The sequence below is a fragment of the Aedes albopictus genome, chromosome 3 (genome assembly GCF_035046485.1).
Source record: "Aedes albopictus strain Foshan chromosome 3, AalbF5, whole genome shotgun sequence".
Classification (NCBI taxonomy): domain Eukaryota; kingdom Metazoa; phylum Arthropoda; class Insecta; order Diptera; family Culicidae; genus Aedes; species Aedes albopictus.
Genome location: NC_085138.1, coordinates 302,140,825 through 302,160,617, shown reverse-complemented (window position 1 = coordinate 302,160,617; position 19,793 = coordinate 302,140,825). Strand labels below are relative to the sequence as shown.

At 42.3% G+C, this 19,793-nt stretch overlaps 1 protein-coding gene across 2 annotated transcripts in view; it reads right to left on the bottom strand.

Annotated features, from left to right (window-relative positions):
* The window catches only part of LOC109417164 (leucine-rich repeat neuronal protein 3-like), a 505,905-nt gene that overhangs the window by 140,086 nt on the left and 346,026 nt on the right, over positions 1 to 19,793 (bottom strand). The window lies entirely within an intron of this gene.

The window sequence follows — 19,793 nt, the reverse complement described above, 5'->3', positions numbered from 1 at the left end:
TTGCAAAAATCTGCCCAATTTAGTAAAAACATGCTTGTTGTGCTTGCTTGAAGGGCCCATATAGCCGAGGCGGTAAACGCACGGGTATTCAGCATGACCATGCTGAGGGTGACGGGTTCGATTCCCGGTCGGTCCAGGATCTTTTCGTAAAGGAAATTTCCTTGACTTCCTTGGGCATAGAGTATCTTCGTGCCTGCCACACGATATACGCATGCAAAAATGGTCATTGGCAGAGGAAGCTCTCAGTTAATAACTGTGGAAGTGCTCATAGAACACTAAGCTGAGAAGCAGGCTTTGTCCCAATGAGGACGTTACGCCAAGAAGAAGAAGAAGAAGAAGAAGAAGCTGGTTTCATACTGCATCATTAAACAAAGTATGAATCACATTTTGGAGAAAAATACAGCTTTTTATCAACTTCGCCTATACAGAATCTGAACACTTCTAAAAGCATTGCTAGCAATGGTCTTGAGGACATTTATTCTGCTTTGAAGAATTTATTTTAGTTCCCTTGTTAACAAAAGCTATGTCGCTGATTAATTGTAACTTCAAGATTTTTAGCCTAACGTGCCCTTCGAATGATTCCGATACAAGTTCTTAATTTTTCGTTCATCGTCGTGCTGCATCAGAGCCGTTGACAAACCTGGATATTTTTTGCTGTAGAGGTGGTAACACCTTGTTGTTACTCACGATACAATTACTTTGTGTTGCTTTGCAAAGGGTAAACTGGATTTTTTTTCCTTGCCGTTAAGGTGAAGGTTGCTCGAGATCATAATAATAAGCTTGGCTGCCGCTCTAATAACCCTCTCAACCACCCACTCAAAACAAACAAATCAGACGGCGCACAGTGTAGTGTGACTTGGTCAAATAAACTAACAAAAACATTCCAAAATGAGCTGTATTAAAATAGCAGTTGTACCTTTGAATTTTGGCACACATATGATTTATTGCATATGCCGACCAACACAATTTGTTCTTATAAAATATTTTTAAATTTATTTAAATCCCTACTTTGCCCAATATTTTATCCAAATATCTCATTGTGCACCATTTTATTTACGTTTTTGTTGACAACTCTCTCCTCTCTTCTCTCGTACTTTTTCTCTCTGACCGTAGAAAACTACCGCGTTATGGGGTGACATTAATTAATGTAATTTCAACTCATAAACAGCGAACGATTGTTCTGTTATCTATTGGAATCACATTGGCAGTATGATATTTAAAATAGTTAAAAAGATTAACAAAATAACAGCCTTGTTTCGTGATAAACATGAACTGCGGTTTAATCAATTTCACCGTACGTTGAACAATACCACTCAGTTTTACGGTACGCTTTTCCGTTTTAGCGAACCGCGATGTAAATTGATCCGGGTTTTCGGCCACAAAAGTGGAAAACGCGTAAGTTTTTCGCGATAAACGGTAGGTCAGGCGAAAGTGTGGACAATTTCACGTAATCGATCAACTTATTTTAGTGCTGTATTGTGTAGAAGACTGTTAAAAAGTGATTTGAAAATAAGGGTGACGCGCTTGTCGAAGAAAAAAAAGTGCAGTGTGTTGTTACCGGCGGGTAACATTATTGTAGAAGAAACCCTTATTTGAGTGCGGGAAAATAGGGAAATATTAATACAGTTAGCGTAAATATTTAACGGTCAAATCAGTTCTCTACGCCTGGGTTGACCGTGAAGCGCATCGCGCCTGAATGGCAAAAATGGGTGCCAAAGTATGGTGGGTGGCAGCCTCCACTGAACTCCTATTGAGTGTGGGCGGAAATAGTGGTACGATGGAGATAGGAGATCGGCGAGAGGAGATCCCCGAACGTGCGAAATGAAAGTGGGAGTTAGTTGAGATTCAGCTACGAAGCACGAAAGATCAAGTAAATTGACCAGTTTTTTTTACGATTGTGTCGCTGGGAGATTTTGCTCCGATCACTATCGCGAGTGGAAGTGGACCATCAGTGAGATTCCCCAAACCAGCAGACTTGGCAGCCCGATCGGCAAGTTCCCTGAATCGTGCTGGTTATCGGGCGACACCGGGTAGCCATTGTCAGTCGCCAGCGCCTGGCCGCCCAAGCACGGATTCCACGTGCCCCCTCAAGCACCCGGTTCACCAGTTACCATTCGCAGGGATCGTTGTGGCCCTGTAGAAGCAGACCGGCGCGAGTAACCCAGCGTCCGGTCCTCAAGAGCCGGGTTCTTCGGGTCGAAGTAACCCTCATCGCGCGCGGGTCAGAAATCTCCGCATTTGTCGGTCCCCGATACGGACCTACCTGGAAGTGCTTCCACGTGTCTCACCAAGCCATCTGCCGGTCCGTTGTGGCCTTCTCAAGCCAGTTGCCTAGCGCCCGGTCCTCCCGGGTCCGTTTCCTTGAGACGAAGCCGGCACACCGCGTGAGTCTGAAACCACGGCCTTTTCCCGGTCGCGGTCTGCGCCATCCTCGCCAGTCACCGCCGGTGTCCACCATCCACGCCACCAGCGTTCGGCCCTTCCGGGTCTGTTTCTTCGGGACGAAGCCGTCATCGCACCTCGTCACACCACGTCGCACCTGGCCCTCCCGGGTCTGTTTCTTCGGGACGAAGCCGCCGCAACCCGTGGGTCAGAAACCCCCGGCCTTTCCTCTGTGCCACCGCCGTTGTCCATCGCCCACGCCGCCACGTCCAGATCCTGGAACCCGCCCAGAGGAATCAATAAACTGTTTGACCGTAAGTACTGTGTTAAAAGTTAGGTTCCCGCCTCCGAAAAGCTCCCCCTCCATCCGTTTGCCCTGAGACCCGGTCCCAAAAGAGGCCGTGAGTGCACACCCCGGAGGCTGCCGCCGGCTTAGACCAGCAGCCTGGGGTTTTAGGCCGGTTTCCCTCTGAAACCGAGCCGAGAGGTACCGGGGCCAAAAATAAGGGTCTTATAGTGTGCTACATTTTGGCACGAAATAGTGAAAATATTGTGAAAATTGCAAAGCTGTACTTCCTGACAGATGAAAAATATAGTTGTCTACCACAAGTAGCAACCAGAGTGCAATTTGAGAAGGTAAGCAAGTATAATTTTGAGAAATTGTTCGCTAACTTCCGCGCTTCTCGATGACTACGGTGAGGGGAGGGAGGTATAAGGGAGAGAGTGGCGGCCATACTCGCTGCCATTTTGTAACCCATGCAACTATGTCCTTAATGCATCCAGTGTCGATCGTTTATATCAAAAATTATTATTGATTGCTTCAAACTCTTAAACTGTTTCAAGTAACCCACATTTGACGGTATTTTGAACTCATGAATTGAGAGAGCCTCAGAGTTAAATCATTTGGTACCGTCTTCAATTTCGACATAACAACCAGAATTGGATTTTTGATGTGAAAACGATGATAAAGAAGTTATTTAAAGACCAAAAACATTAGCAAAATGTGCGCTCATAGCATTAGAACCCATAAATTTTGTGAGAACTCAAGTTGAATTTATAGCAGAATTTTCGAGAAATTTCTATGCTTGTTGCAATCTTAATAAAATGCTCGACGAATCCCATATTTTTTTTGGTAGAACATAAGTTACAACAGTTTTAACACAATTACTAGGGAAATTTTTGGCGATCTTCAAAAGAATTTAAATAAAGTTAAGAGGAATAAAAATTCTGAAATATGATTTCCAATGAAAATCAATAATTGATAATTATTATAAGCTCTGGAGCGGACCTGGTGTGATGGTTAGAACACTTGACTATTACGCCGAGGACCTGGGATCGAATCCCATTCCCGACAATCTAACATAATTAGTCAAGCGTGGGTCCCCGAGATGAACTAGCCTAGGGCTAAACATCTCGTAAACATAATAAAAAATATAAGTTTCAAATGGAACCAATTCCATTTCTAACCGAATTTTCTGTGAAATTTTTAGAAAACTTTTGACAGTATTTCCTTACAAATTCATAACGTATTGTTCAAGATATTATTTGCTAAACTTCTCTACAAGATTTGTTATAATTTTCCCAAGAGAATAGGGTCTGGGGCCATTTGGGCAGGGGACCTATATTGAGCACTTTCTGTTACAACTCGGTCAATTTCAAACCGATAGACTTGATTTTTTTAGCATGGCTAGATACAGTACGTATCTGATCGTAGCTCAAAAATCATACAAATTTTACCAAAAACTCAGCCATAAATCAGGAAGAATTTTCTCTTAAGTTCAGACCGAAACTTTTCAAAAAAAATCTGCCTAAAATTATTTCAAAAGTTTGTTCTTAAAATACTCCAACAAATTCAAAGTTTGGTTTGAATAGGTTAGTTTTTTGGACCTAATTAAACCCCGAAACATCAAAAACTCTTCCGAATTCCACTAGAAATACCGGGTCAAAAAATGTAATTTTAAGCGTTACGTAATAAAAGGATGCTGCCTCAAACAAAAGTTTTGATTTTCGTCTACCATTTTGAGAAAAAAAAGCTCTACCGTTACAGTTTTCTTACAGTATTATCGGTTTAACATCTTGGGCAAAGGATAAGCAAAACTGACTAGTTAAAATATAAAAGAGGTTAATCAGTTTGGAGGAAGTTTGATATGTGAAATAAACTGAGCAGGTATTCGCAATAAAATAGCCATAAAAATCAAATCACGAGATGTTTTTTGATTATTTTTTTTTGTTTTTTTTTTCTTCATCCTGACATACTTTTTTAAGAGAACTTTTGAGGGACCTGTTACCGTTTGTAACAGTAAGACTATTTTTTGTGTTAATTTGTACATCCTATCTGGTAAAAACTGATGTGTTTGTGTTTCCGTGTATAAAAATATTTTAATTATATAAATGTCCCACACATACCCCTAACTTTAGTAGGTACACTAAATACCCACAGTACAGTACAAGAAAATAAAAGTAGAACGATAGAATAGAACAGTTAGAGTTCAGTGGATATGGAAAATAGAAAGGGACAGAGAGAGGCTATCGGACGGTAGAGGGATTAGCTAGCCTAAAAAGAATAGGATCGGCCACTTTGTACGAAGACCTCATCCTAGAATGAAGTTACCTAACGGAAAACAAAATTGTAGTTTTTTGGAAGAAACGTTAAGGAGAGGTGAGAGAGAAAATTAAAGTGTTGTAAAGTTGGAGAGTTTGAGAAAACCGAATCAGGTATGGAAAAGGATGTCCCAGATTGAAGATTAGGCTCAAAAGTGGATTTTTTGTACCACCATAGGATCCATTGAGCTTCATGCGAAGCAGAGGTTAGGTCGGGTCTACCCCGCATAACATTGAAGGGCTAGGAGTCCTTATCGATCCATCCCTGGAGCGCAGAGAAGAAGGAATTGATTCAACTTATTCAGAACTCGTCGGTCTACAGCTTTAGACATTCCGAGAACCGTGAACGATTCTGCGAAGCTGTGATTCCGGCGTCCGTCTACCGGTACGCCAATCCGGTTCGATTCCACACTAGTAGCGTCCCCGAAGCCCCGTCTACGACCAGATTCCCGGTTTCCATTCACGGTTATTCCCCGTTCGTCCAGCAGTTGCCGGCCGGCCAGGTAGTGTAAGATCCACCACATGACACGTGACTGCTACACACAGATTTGTAACGGTTAGGGCAATATATCGTCAAAATTGTATCACACTTCTTCTTCTTTGTGGATCTACGTTCCCACTAGGACTTGGCCTGCCTCGCTTCAACTTAGTGTTCTTGAGCACTTCCACAGTTATTAATTGAAGGGCTTTCTTTGCCTGCCATTGCTAGTGGTGCTACGGATTTTGGCCGAGGATAATCCGATTGGCCGTGATAAAAGGACAATGCTCAGAACTCCAATAAGAATCAATATGGTGAGATCTATCTGATTTTTTTTGTATTTGTACCCATATCAGTGACATTCAAGTATTAGAGGTAAATGTTTATTTGGTGAGGATTGAATACCATAACTTTTAATCTCGTTTCAGAGAGCGGGTAAAGGCGCTTAAGCCTAGGCTTGAGAGTCATGGCATACGGGGTAAATACCGTTGTCCCATCCCAGGATTCCAAAGGACATGGAGTGACATTAACATTCTTAGCATAGTCACTCCCAACGATGCGGTACATTATTATCACTTTTCAAGGAACGGTTGGTACGAAATGTCCCCGTTTTCTGATTTCAATAACAATGACAACGCTGCACACAATGACAACGCTGGTTCGATTCCCGGTCGGTCCAGGATCTTTTCGTAAAGGAAATTTCCTTGACTTCCTTGGGCATAGAGTATCTTCGTGCCTGCCACACGATATACACATGCAAAATGGTCATTGGCAGAGGAAGCTCTCAGTTAATAACTGTGGAAGTGCTCATAGAACACTAAGCTGAGAAGCAGGCTTTGTCCCAGTGAGGACGTTACGCCAAGAAGAGGAGAGAGAGAGGAGAGGAGGACAACGCTGCACAGTAGGCCTGGCCGCTTTAATGCTTGTAATGCATCTCTGATGCACTGCAACCATTAATAATGACAAGAAAAATGATAGGAGTAGTCGATCCTATCATTTTCCAGGATTCTTTCAATGAATGGCTGTGTATGTGTAGACTAGACTAGACTAGAAGGGCTTTCTTTGCCTGCCATTGCATGAATTTGTATATTGTGAGGCAAGTACAATGATACACTATGCCCAGGGAGTAGAGAAAATTTTCTAGACCGGAACAGGAATTGAATCCGCCGAAGTTATTTGTCCTGGTAGCACCTACGAGTAATAGATCCCAGAAACGTTGGCTAGGTGTTAAAATAACAAAAAAATAACACATCTAAACAGGTTTGAATGAAAATGTCTATGAGAGGAGAAGTCAAACGAAAAGATGAAACATAAAGGACGGAATAGAGAATCGCACCGTGCTGTGACGATGTTCTGCTATCTTTCTCTTTTTGTGATTGAGTGCAGAAGACCCGAAAGCTGTGTAAGTTTGTGCTCCGTCCAAAGTTTTAATTATTGTAAAAACAAATCAAGCCATTATGTCCGAAATTTGTATGTGTAATTACAGTGTAATGTTGTTAGCCGTTCCATCAGTCCAGGTCCAAACCCACTTGACCTAAAAACAACTTTTGATTTTTTTTTTTGTTGTTGTATTTTTTGTACAACAAATGACTTGACTACTCAAACTTTGTATGTAAATTGTAGTTTGCCCTGAAAATGAGTGAATAAACGCTCGTAACGTCGACTTTAATTAAAACAGTTTTTTTATAAGCAACCCGAGGACCGAAAATACGCCAGCAATCGCTATCAAACTATCAAAGACGGTCGCTATTTTATCAATATTATCAATTTGAATATCGCCAGGCACGAAGATGAAGGACTTTCTGCAGAAGCCTTTAAGAAATTTCTGAGCGCACTCTGTGAGCAAATTTTGAAGGGATTCTTGAATAAATATTTGATTTAAGAATTGGTAAAATATCAGAAAGGATCCATGGATGCAAAGTTAAGGTATCCCTAAATAAATCAATAAGAGAAATAAAAAAAAAATCTTGATGTAACAAATGCAAGGAGGAAATTAATATTGAGTTTCTTAGAGGAAACAATAGACAAATGTTTGAACAAATCTTTGGGTATTGCTGAAAAAATCAGGGGAGAGATTCTTCGGAAAAAAAATCATGATTGATCTCCGAAAAAAATATCGCCAAAGAATTGCTGGAGGATTCCTCAAAAGATAACCCCGAAAGAATACGTAGAGGAATTTCTGAAGGATTTTTTGCAAAAAATCTTGCAGTAATCCTTTTTTGCAGAAATCATCGGAGGCCTTTCTGAAGAAATCCTAGGAGAAATCGCAGAAAAAATCATCATCTCATCAGTGAGAATTCAAGTAGGAATACTTTAAAGTATATTTTTCTTTTGTATCACTTAGAATGTTATTCTACATACTACACTGGATGAATTTTGAGCAGAATCTGTGATGTTATAGCATCACTGGACTTAAATAAGCATTTCTGATCATATTCTTTGAAAACAAAACAATTTACTATATCAAACTAGACAATGCTTGGTGAGTTACTACTGACCAACTATTAAGCCCTACATTTAGTAGAATAGTGTTAGATTCGAATACGTTAAAAAGTTCATGAAAACGATAAAGTGATGTTTGTGGAAAATTATGTAGAATTTTGAGCAATCGGTTTTATTGAGGTCTAACGGAAACCACTTCAGTTACAGGACATTTTCTATAATGCTTTATTTTGTCCGTTTAAGCCTTTCTTTTTAGTTACGGTTGGCACAATAGTTTGAACATTATGGCCCACATACCTTTCCGTCGCAGCCATCATTCACAACATGTTCACTAAGCATGTCTGGGCACAGCAGAAGTCCACTGTCTGGTACCTACATCCAAAGGTAAACATCAGACCTCTGGTAGACGACATTGTCACGCATCAGAAAAAGCGTACACCTGGTGCTCGGACACAACCGCCCAGCATCCTGACAACCGGATGGACAGGCATGCACCCACTGACTGGCTGCCACCACTTCCACCAAAGACGTGAGATGGAAATTCTTGTTCTTCCTGGCTCCATAAATTCCGGACAGCCTCCCACCAGCCCAGATCCCCTTTTGTTCGGTCGCTCGCTATTGAATCTTTCAGATAACTGTCTGAGCTTGAAATGTGTTCACCGCACTTTCACCCCGAGAGTATGCATTTTGTTCTGCCACAGCCGGCAACTGGCGAACAGATACCAGCTAGAGCCAGCACACGGATGGCGGTTTGGTAGGTACGTGGTCTACGTGCCCCGTTTGTGCTCAGGATCACCGCACCACCCCGGTTCGGCCGAGACCGACCGGAGGCCTTGCTCTTGCTTCGACGATGTCATGTCAAGAAAGTGATGCAGGAGTGAAATTTTAATGGAATATAGATTAAGTGCCTGACTGGCTGCTGTCGGGACTCCAGGGACTCGGGTCTGACGTGCAGACAGCCGCTAGGTAGCTAGTAGCAGCAGTAGCACAGGATGCTGGTTAATAGTAGGTGAGTGTATTTTAGAATTCTTTTCGGGATAAAGGCGGCTGCTTCCGGGTATGTGCGACGTTTTTCTGGATGTTGATAATTTAATGAAGAGGTAGAGAGTGTTCTTTGTTTTTGCCGGTCTGGCTTGGTTTGGAAAAGGATGGGATCTGACCTATAACGGAATAATTGTCCTATTCGGATAGAATATACAAAAACACGTATTTATTGCAATTACTGCAACTCGCAGCCAGACATTCAACGGAAAAAATATTTACGAAAAAATAGTACACGCTCAGTACAATTGCCACATGATCACCATACTTTATCACATGTGTGTTGTTTCTAGGAAGAATGAAAATGAAAGGATAGTTTTTGAAGTTCCTTTGGAAATTCCTCCGGAAGTTCCTCCAGGAATTCCTCCGGAAGTTCCTCCAGGAATTCATCCGGAAGTTCCTCCAGGAATTCCTCCGGAAGTTCCTCCAGGAATTCCTCCGGAAGTTCCTCCAGGAATTCCTCCGGAAGTTCCTCCAGGAATTCCTCCGGAAGTTCCTCCGGAAGTTCCACCAGGAATTCCTCCGGAAGTTGCACCAGGAATTCCTCCGGAAGTTCCTCCAGGAATTCCTCCGGAAGTTCCTCCAGGAATTCCTCCGGAAGTTCCTCCAGGAATTCCTCCGGAAGTTCCTCCAGGAATTCCTCCGGAAGTTCTTCCAGGAATTCCTCCGGAAGTTCCACCAGGAATTCCTCCGGAAGTTCCACCAGGAATTCCTCCGGAAGTTCCTCCAGGAATTCCTCCAGAAGTTCCTCCAGGAATTCCTCCGGAAGTTCCTCCAGGAATTCCTCCGGAAGTTCCTCCAGGAATTCCTCCGGAAGTTCCTCCAGGAATTCCTCCGGAAGTTCCTCCAGGAATTCCTCCGGAAGTTCCTCCAGGAATTCCTCCGGAAGTTCCTCCAGGAATTCCTCCGGAAGTTCCTCCAGGAATTCCTCCGGAAGTTCCTCCAGGAATTCCTCCGGAAGTTCCTCCAGGAATTCCTCCGGAAGTTCCTCCAGGAATTCCTCCGGAAGTTCCTCCAGGAATTCCTCCGGAAGTTCCTCCAGGAATTCCTCCGGAAGTTCCTCCAGGAATTCCTCCGGAAGTTCCTCCAGGAATTCCTCCGGAAGTTCCTCCAGGAATTCCTCCGGAAGTTCCTCCAGGAATTCCTCCGGAAGTTCCTCCAGGAATTCCTCCGGAAGTTCCTCCAGGAATTCCTCCGGAAGTTCCTCCAGGAATTCCTCCGGAAGTTCCTCCAGGAATTCCTCCGGAAGTTCCTCCAGGAATTCCTCCGGAAGTTCCTCCAGGAATTCCTCCGGAAGTTCCTCCAGGAATTCCTCCGGAAGTTCCTCCAGGAATTCCTCCGGAAGTTCCTCCAGGAATTCCTCCGGAAGTTCCTCCAGGAATTCCTCCGGAAGTTCCTCCAGGAATTCCTCCGGAAGTTCCTCCAGGAATTCCTCCGGAAGTTCCTCCAGGAATTCCTCCGGAAGTTCCTCCAGGAATTCCTCCGGAAGTTCCTCCAGGAATTCCTCCGGAAGTTCCTCCAGGAATTCCTCCGGAAGTTCCTCCAGGAATTCCTCCGGAAGTTCCTCCAGGAATTCCTCCGGAAGTTCCTCCAGGAATTCCTCCGGAAGTTCCTCCAGGAATTCCTCCGGAAGTTCCTCCAGGAATTCCTCCGGAAGTTCCTCCAGGAATTCCTCCGGAAGTTCCTCCAGGAATTCCTCCGGAAGTTCCTCCAGGAATTCCTCCGGAAGTTCCTCCAGGAATTCCTCCGGAAGTTCCTCCAGGAATTCCTCCGGAAGTTCCTCCAGGAATTCCTCCGGAAGTTCCTCCAGGAATTCCTCCGGAAGTTCCTCCAGGAATTCCTCCGGAAGTTCCTCCAGGAATTCCTCCGGAAGTTCCTCCAGGAATTCCTCCGGAAGTTCCTCCAGGAATTCCTCCGGAAGTTCCTCCAGGAATTCCTCCGGAAGTTCCTCCAGGAATTCCTCCGGAAGTTCCTCCAGGAATTCCTCCGGAAGTTCCTCCAGGAATTCCTCCGGAAGTTCCTCCAGGAATTCCTCCGGAAGTTCCTCCAGGAATTCCTCCGGAAGTTCCTCCAGGAATTCCTCCGGAAGTTCCTCCAGGAATTCCTCCGGAAGTTCCTCCAGGAATTCCTCCGGAAGTTCCTCCAGGAATTCCTCCGGAAGTTCCTCCAGGAATTCCTCCGGAAGTTCCTCCAGGAATTCCTCCGGAAGTTCCTCCAGGAATTCCTCCGGAAGTTCCTCCAGGAATTCCTCCGGAAGTTCCTCCAGGAATTCCTCTGGAAGTTCCTCCAGGAATTCCTCCGGAAGTTCCTCCAGGAATTCCTCCGGAAGTTCCTCCAGGAATTCCTCCGGAATTTCCTCTAGAAACTCTTTTTGAAATTCTTCTAGAAACTCTCTATGAATTCCTCCGGAAAATCCTCTGGAAATTCATCGGGATGCTCCTCTGAGAATTTCTTCAAGGGATACCTCTGGAAGCTCCTCTAGGAATTTCTCCGGAAGTTTCCCTAGGAATTACTCCGGAAGTTCCTCTAGGCATTGCTCCGGAAGTTCTGTATTATTTCTGAACATTTTTCAAAGATTTTTCCAGGAATTCGTCCACTGATCTCTTTGTAGTTTTTCTTTGAAATTCTTTCGAAAGCTTCTCTGGAAATATCTCACATAATTCCTTCAAAAACCCTGCAGAAGATTTTTTACAATTTTTTTTTCCAGATTATTCCACGGGAGATTTACTCATTATTTTTGCTGGATATTTCTCTTGCAATTTCTATGGAGAACCCATTAAGATTTCCGCAGAAATCCCTGCGCAGATTTTCCCAGAAAATCTCACGAAGATTCCTCTATGATTTCTCTAGGAACTCCTTATGATTGTTGTGGGACAATTGTGCCCATATAGACTAAGCGTAAAAAATACAGAACATACACTTCTTCACTACGAAATTCCAAAGAAACATTCAGAGTCTGCATTGGCAAAAGTGAATCAACCCTGAATCCACTCGAAAGAGCAAAAAGCCTCCACCTATTCGGAAGATTCACTTCTTCGATGCCAAACAGACCATTTTCGGGCTAATGAAGATGAATGAAACCCCAGCAGTAGCAACACCGGAAACCTACCGAACCGACGACATTGACTGCGTTGAAGGTAATTTAAAGTTGCGAAGGAAATTTGGGTGATTTATGGAATTTTGTTTTCCACTCCGTGTGGCTGGCACCTCTCTCTCTCTCTCTCTCTCCTTCTCTGGGGCACATTTGGCTCTTGTCGATGTCGATGGTGTCGTCGTATGCTACATTGTGCTGCAAAGGTGCCATCATTGGGTCCCACACCACACCACCACCACCGACCCGAAGATGTTTCCAAAGTTAGGAAGCTGAGGTTAATAGATTGGACTCATTCCATTCCGGCTTTCCCCTCCAGCAGCCAGCAGCAGTCAGAGCAGACAAACCAAACCTACAAATTTGGAAATGGTGTGCCCCTCGTTCGGTTCGTTATACACCTTGACAATTTGATTGCGGCATCGATTGATCATCGGTCCTTGTCGTTGTCGTCGTCGTCACTAATAGGACCAGCCAGCCAGCGCAGGAAGAAAGGTTGGCAATTGAGGTTTTTCAATCCGGGTGGTTGGCGGTCGGTGATGAGACCTGAAGGTGACATCCGCTGCTGTCAGGGCGGATGAGGATGATGGAGTGAGGATGATGGTGTCGAAAGTGATAATTACCTGCAAAAGATAAGAGCCCGGAGAAAGAAGATTTATTAGTGCCATTTTCATAATGTCGATGCGATTATTTGAAATTGGTTATTTATTCGGTTTGGAATGAGTTCGTGATTTATGAAAGAGGATATCGATCTATCTACTGGATTATTTAATTGTGTGCGTGCGAAATGGTTATGTCGAGATGCTTCGTTAAGCCATTTTATTAGTCCGGACGACAGTGTAGGATTTATTGCTAATTTAGAATACTTTTAGATTTCGACCCAGGTGAAGTAGTGAAATTGGGATCAGTTCTACGATAAAATGGAAGAAAGACATTCAAGTTTCTCGTTGATTGTGCGAGTCCATCTACCGAATAGGAAGTCTAGTTCATTGGGGCTTATGTGGCCTGATGAATAGGCAATCATACAATTTTACAGTTTGTTCCAAATTACATTTAAAATTTCTAGAAATTTGTTACCGTGAGTTCCTCTATAAATTTGACCGAAAATTTCACCAGGATGTTCCCCAAGGGATTTTTACATTTTCCCAAAGAAATGTAATATCTATTTATTTATTCTCTTTACATCAACAGACAATTTTGTCCTAATGATGGTTAAAACTATTTAATACTACCAACTATAACAACAGATAACACAAACACAAAATCACTATTCGTCAGCATTTGTGCAAAATATCACAGAAAAATTACGTCTGATTGTTGCACGAGACAAATTAAAATCGAAACCGGTTGCTGCCCTATTGAACACTCGAAGAGCTCCATGAATAGCGATATTCTGGCCGTAGTCGGTTCGTTGGAGCGGTAATCTCAGCATATAATTGTTTCGTAACGTTCTTGGACGGACGTTCAAATCAACTGCCGCCAGAATTGCTGGGCAGTCTGTTCTTCCTCGAATTGTGTCAGCCACAAACATAGCCCTGGCGATATTTCGGCGCGCCTGGAGAGTTTCCAACTGGATCAAACGACATCTACTCTCATAGCTCGGTAATCTAAACGGATCCCGCCATGGAAGTCGACGGAGAGCAAAACGTATGAAGCGGCGCTGAACCGATTGGATCCTGTCCATACCGTTCTGGTGATACGGATACCAGACGACCGAGCAGTACTCTAGGGTTGAGCGGACGAGCGAACAGTACAGCGACTTGAGGCAATGTACGTTGCTGAAATTCTTGGCGATGCGAAAAACAAAGCCCATTGTTCTGGAGGCTTTTTCTACTACCGTAAACCGGGGTCAAATTGATCTCTGGGTCGAAATTGATCAGACGTTTTCCGGACAGATAAAATATACTTTAAATAGTTTTCTTATAAATATCATTTAGTACTAGATTCCAACAGCACGATACATGTAAATATACTATTAAAGGTATGCTCAATCTTACAGAAAAACGTCTGATCAATTTCGACCCGGAGATCAATTTGACCCCGGTTTACGGTACGTACGATACATGTTGTTTGAATGTCAGCTGAGTGTCAAGGATTACTCCCAAATCCTTCACATGGTCGACACGTTTAATTTCACAGCCATTAAGCTTATACGAGATGATGATCGGCTGGCGAATGTGGTAAAAAGACATTACGGAACATTTGTTTGGATTAACAACCATGCCATTCAAATCGCACCAATCCGCGAAAATATTGAGCTCTTCCTGAAGACGTATTGCATCATAAACAGAGCAAATCTTCAAGTAGATTTTCAAATCGTCCGCGAATGATAGTTTAGGGCCTTTGATTGCGTAGTTGACGTCGTTGAAATATAGCAGAAAAAGTAGTGGCCCCAGATGGCTACCTTGTGGGATACCAGATGGAGCCGGAAACTCATTCGACACGGAGCCTTCGACGGTGACTGTTAGCTTACGACCGACGAGGTACGAATTAATCCATCTCAAAACACTACCGCCGACACCAAGCCTTTCCAACTTAGCAATCGTTATAGCGTGACTGATTTTATCGAAGGCTGCAGGCAAATCCGTATAGATGACATCCGTTTGGACTCTCTCTGCAAAGCTTTCCGCAATGTACGTGGTAAGACACAAGAGGTTAGTCGAGGTCGACCTACCTGAGATGAACCCATGTTGGTCGTTTGCAATGTGCGAGAAGTGGGTCCATAACTACAAGTTCAAACAGCTTGGAGATTGCGCACAGTGATGTGATACCGCGATAGTTGCAGACGTTCCTGCGATCACCTTTCTTGTGAACGGGAAACATAACGGCGGTTTTCCAAACCGACGGGAATTCACCACTTGACAAGGACAGGCTGAATACGTGCTGCAGAGGAGTCAGGAGATTTTCAATGAACCTCTTCACAAAAACGGATGGAATTCCGTCAGGGCCAGAGTTGCTTGATGACTTTAACGACGAGGCGGCTCTGAAAATCATGGCATTGTCGATGTCAAATCTGTATAGACTACTTCCAGTCATTAACGGAACATTGCAAGCGGTTTGATGAATTTGACGATCGGGAATGACTTGATTGTTGAAAGTGCTGGCAAACTTGTCGGCAAAAAACTGGCAGATGTCATCGGGGTCACAGGAGAATTTTTCGTTGAAGGTCATGGTTGAAGGAAAGCCAGTCTCTTTCCGTTGACTGTTAACGTACTTCCAGAAGGACTTGGGCTGAATCCTCAGATTCCGTTGGAGGTTTTCCTGGTACCGTCGGAAGCTCAGGCGGCTACTCAAATGGTATGCGGTGTTTAATCTCTTGTAATGGTCTCGCAGCGAAACTGTCCGATATTTCGAGTACTTCTTAAGAGCAGCTTTCTTCGTGGACTTCAGTACACGAAGCTCACGAGTCATCCACGGTTTGTTGTTCAGGAAAGCTTTCTTAGGTACATGTCGTTCAATCACATGACCCAGGATGTGCGAGAGTGTCTGAGCAGCATTGTTCACATTACATTCGTCGAGGACAGCGGTCCAATCGATGGCAGATAGAAATTCAATAATGCTTTGCTGGTCAGCATTACGAAAGTCGTAAAACACGGGAGCGACAGTCATCATTTTGCTTGAACAATGATCGTCGAGTGTGAGGACCAATGGAGGGTGGTGATTCACATGTTTGACCAGTGGGACTGGAGCAATGGAGATAGCTGGGGCGACATCTCGAGCACTCACGAAACAGATATCAAGACAGCGACCATTTTCGTTGGTAATGTAATTGATTTGTCGTAACGTGGCGGAGCTATAACTATCTAAAAGTTTGGATGCACCTACATTCAACTTAGATCGATCGGGATCGGGGTGTAGAAACCCATTGCAGGACGATTTCCAAGAGATTTCCGATAAGTTGAAATCTCCAATGATTATGATTTCGTCGACCGCATTAGCCTTTTTAATAACCGCCGCTAACGATCGGGAATGAGTGTCGATTAAGGCGGTGTCACGGGTTCGATCAGGGGGCACATAGACAACACACAGAAACACCTTGCGATTTGTAAGCTGGATACACGCCCATTGTTGTTCTACACTATCCCAGTCGTCATTGTTCAAAACTCTAGTTTTGAACATCTTTTTGGTAGCTATGAGAACGCCGCCACCAGTTAATTTGCGACTGTTTCGAGGTCCACGATCACAGCGACAAACTTCGTATTCCGTACCAAAAACCTGTCCAGAGAGAGTTCGCGAGTCCAACCACGTTTCGGTTAGAACGATGATGTCGTAACACCCATCGGATATTGCGAGAAGGTATTCGTCCACGTTACTATTCATTCCACCAGCGTTTTGATAGTAGATCAATACACCATCGTGATGATCTCGCCTTGCTATCAAGGATTTGGAGGAACCTGTCATCGGGTGTCGGAAGGTGGTCGCTACTTCCGGCAAGACCATGACTTCAGCACCAGGAGGACCCCGCCTAGCTGAGGCCTTGAAACCCCTTTTCGATCCCACGGAGTCCAAAATGGGGAGTGTGAGGTAATCACGCGACCATGACGGACCAGCTACTGCCAACCGGGAGTCTCCAGTCGTTATCCTCCATTGGTCGTACAATTGAGCGTCGGTGAGAGCGTCCTTCGGGATGCGCATATATCCAATACCGTGTTCCGGAGATCCCGGGGCCTCGAAAATGGAAAAAGGTTCAAGAAGCGAGTTTCTTGTATTCAAATCGTACTTGCCTAGAAGTCGGTTTCGGAAGACCCCTTCTTCCAACTCACGCGCTGGACCGGGACGGCTGATGGTCGCTGGCGGGAAGGGCTCGACTGCGGTGAGAGGAATTGGGGCTTCCTTAGTGCTAATGGCAAGTGTGCGTCCCGGTGTCATGATTGGAGATGATGGCCGTTCTTGCATTAGAGCGATTCCAAGCAACAGCATCAAAATTAAGGAAAATTTTTAATTCATGGTTTTCTATTGAACTGAAACTTTGCACAGTTTTTCAGTTCCATCTAAATCGCCATTTTTCGATATCAAATTTTTATTTAGAGCCACGACTAACTTTTCAAAAGGGTGTATGTGAAAATGGTTCAAAAATATTCAAAAATATGCACAGCAAAAACGGATTGTTCGATTGTTATGAATTTTTCAGCAAAGTTAGATAGCTAAATGGTGATTTCTAAGAAAATATACACTGTGAAAAAAAATCTATTTTATCATTGAAAAACATCATTTTTGTCACAAAAACTCAAATATCTCAAAACCCTATCTTTTTACCAACTTGAATTTTTTAGGGAAAACGGTCCATTGTATTAGCAATCTACCATAAAAATTTGGTGATGGTAAACTAATAAACAAAAAAGTTATAACATTTCAAAAATTTCACAATTTTTACATTTAGTAAAAAAAAATTTCTATGTAAATTATTTCGGCTGGGAATCGCGATTTGATGCTGATTTTATTGTTCAGCAAAGTTAGATACCTAATGGCGATAACTAAGAAAATATACACTGTGAAAAAAATCTTTTTAACATTAAAAAATATCATTTTTGTCACAAAAACTCAAATATCTCAAAACCCTATCTTTTTACCAACGTAATTTTTTTAGAGAAAACGGTCCATTGTATTAGCAATCTACCATGAAAATAAACAAAAAAGTTATGACAATTCAAACATTTCACAATTTTCACATTTAGTAATAATTTTTTTTAGTGTAAATTATTTCGGCCGGAAATTGAAGTTTGATGCTGATTTTATTGTTAATGGCCTTGGCGTGAGTAAAACAAGTTGTTTTTATTATATATTATATATACATATAATATACTATGTACAGTAATGTTCCGATTTTATCACGCCCTCCGCGCATTAGTCGTTTATTCATTAATTTGCTGTTACATTTGAGGACAAGTGTTTTCCCTCTTCTTCAAGATGAATGTTGAAAGCGTGTTTTGCAACGTTAAAAATATTGAAATGGGTATAGATGTTGAAGAATATTACAGGGCATTTTTGAAAAGGGGCGTAATTAAATTGTTTAAACAGATGTCGCTGATGGCAATTTCTCAGTTGTTGTCGTTTTCGAACTTCCTGCGCCCTGCTTTACCGATGATATACAGATGGCTCGTTTGTCAAATTCTAGACGGCAGGACGTGCAATTGCGTAATTTTGTACACAATGTGGACATTTGGGCATAACCAGTCTCTTTCAGTTTATCTATGGTGCTTTCGGTGAGATTTCGTAACTCTTTTGAACATTTTTTTTTTCATCAAACGGTCTACAAGAGAGCGTTGAGTTGAAGACCTTTGAGAAAGCGACTGTTCATCTTGTTCGTTAGATTATAATAAACAAAATCACTTATTAATTTTAACTTACTTGTTTGGTATTGGTGGCTGAAGAAAAAAATTACTATACAATTTTTAATATTCATAGCGGTAGTATTTTTTTGTTTTTTTCGGGAGCATTGTCAGGTATGTATACAGACAAACAAACGTAACACTGGCGAAATTTTCATTGACCACGCCTTCAACGACCATTTTGAATCTTGGTTGTGGCTTTCATAACAAGAAGAGCGCCCATCGTTTTTCTTTGCGTTTGACGTTTCACACTAGCGCCTTCTGATGACGATATTGCACAACGCAGTGTTTCGTGAAACATTTCCACCAGCTGGTGATAGTGTGAACTGGGCGATGAATTTTCACTAAAATTGTTCTAGGCGTTTCGTCTGTTTGTCTGTGGTATGTACCTCTTATGCATTTGTTGTTGTTGAAGTTACTCGCATTCTTCCGATCATAAAGTCTGTTCTCTACACACTTAATTTTGATTACCGAGTTCGGTAATTTTTTGACGAGATTAAAACTGCTGAGCACCGAACTCGTTCAGCAAAAATGCATTGTTTACCTTTTCCATACGATTTTGACAGTTGTTTTACTGAGCCTCAGTAAAATCGATTACCGAAACTACCGAGATCGTACTGCTGTTATAATCTCGTCGAAAAAGTACCGAACAGGCAATTTAGAAATAAGTGTGTAAGAGGGATTTTTTTTGCGGATAAACTAGACGTATACGCGTATATAAAACTTTTATTATACAGCTTTTGTCTCAAAAATAAATTCAATTCCATTTTTCTTATAATCAACAGCTTTTCAACACTATCAAGGGATTTTTTCACCAGTCACGTACAATAAAAAGTATGACAATCTCAATATTTTTGATCACAACACTGGATCGCGTCTAAGTTTCAAATAGATACTATAGTAATTACGAATAATCAAACTAAAGTATCGTGAAAACAACTTGTTTAATTCAGGCGGTAGCCTTTACAATAAAATCAGCATCAAAATATAATTCTCGAAATAATTTACACAGAAAAAAATTTTTTTTTGTTACTAAATGTAAAAAATTGTGAAATGTTTGAAATGTCATAACTTTTTTGTTTATCAGTTTACCATCACCAAAATTTTATGGTAGATAGCTGATATAATGGGCCATTTCCCCTAAAAAATTGAAGTTGGTAAAAAGATAGGGTTTTGAGATATTTGAGTTTTTGTGACAAAGATCATATTTTTTCAAAGTAGAAAAAGAAATTTTTTACAGTGTATATTTTCTAAGGAATCATCATTTAGTTATCTAACTTTGCTGAAAAATTTATAACAATCGAACAATCCGTTTTTGCTGTACAGCTTTTAGAATATTTTAGAACTATTTTCGCATACACCCTTTTGAAAAGTTAGTCGTGAGTGAATATGAAGGTTTAATATCAAAAAATGGCGATTTATATGAAATTAA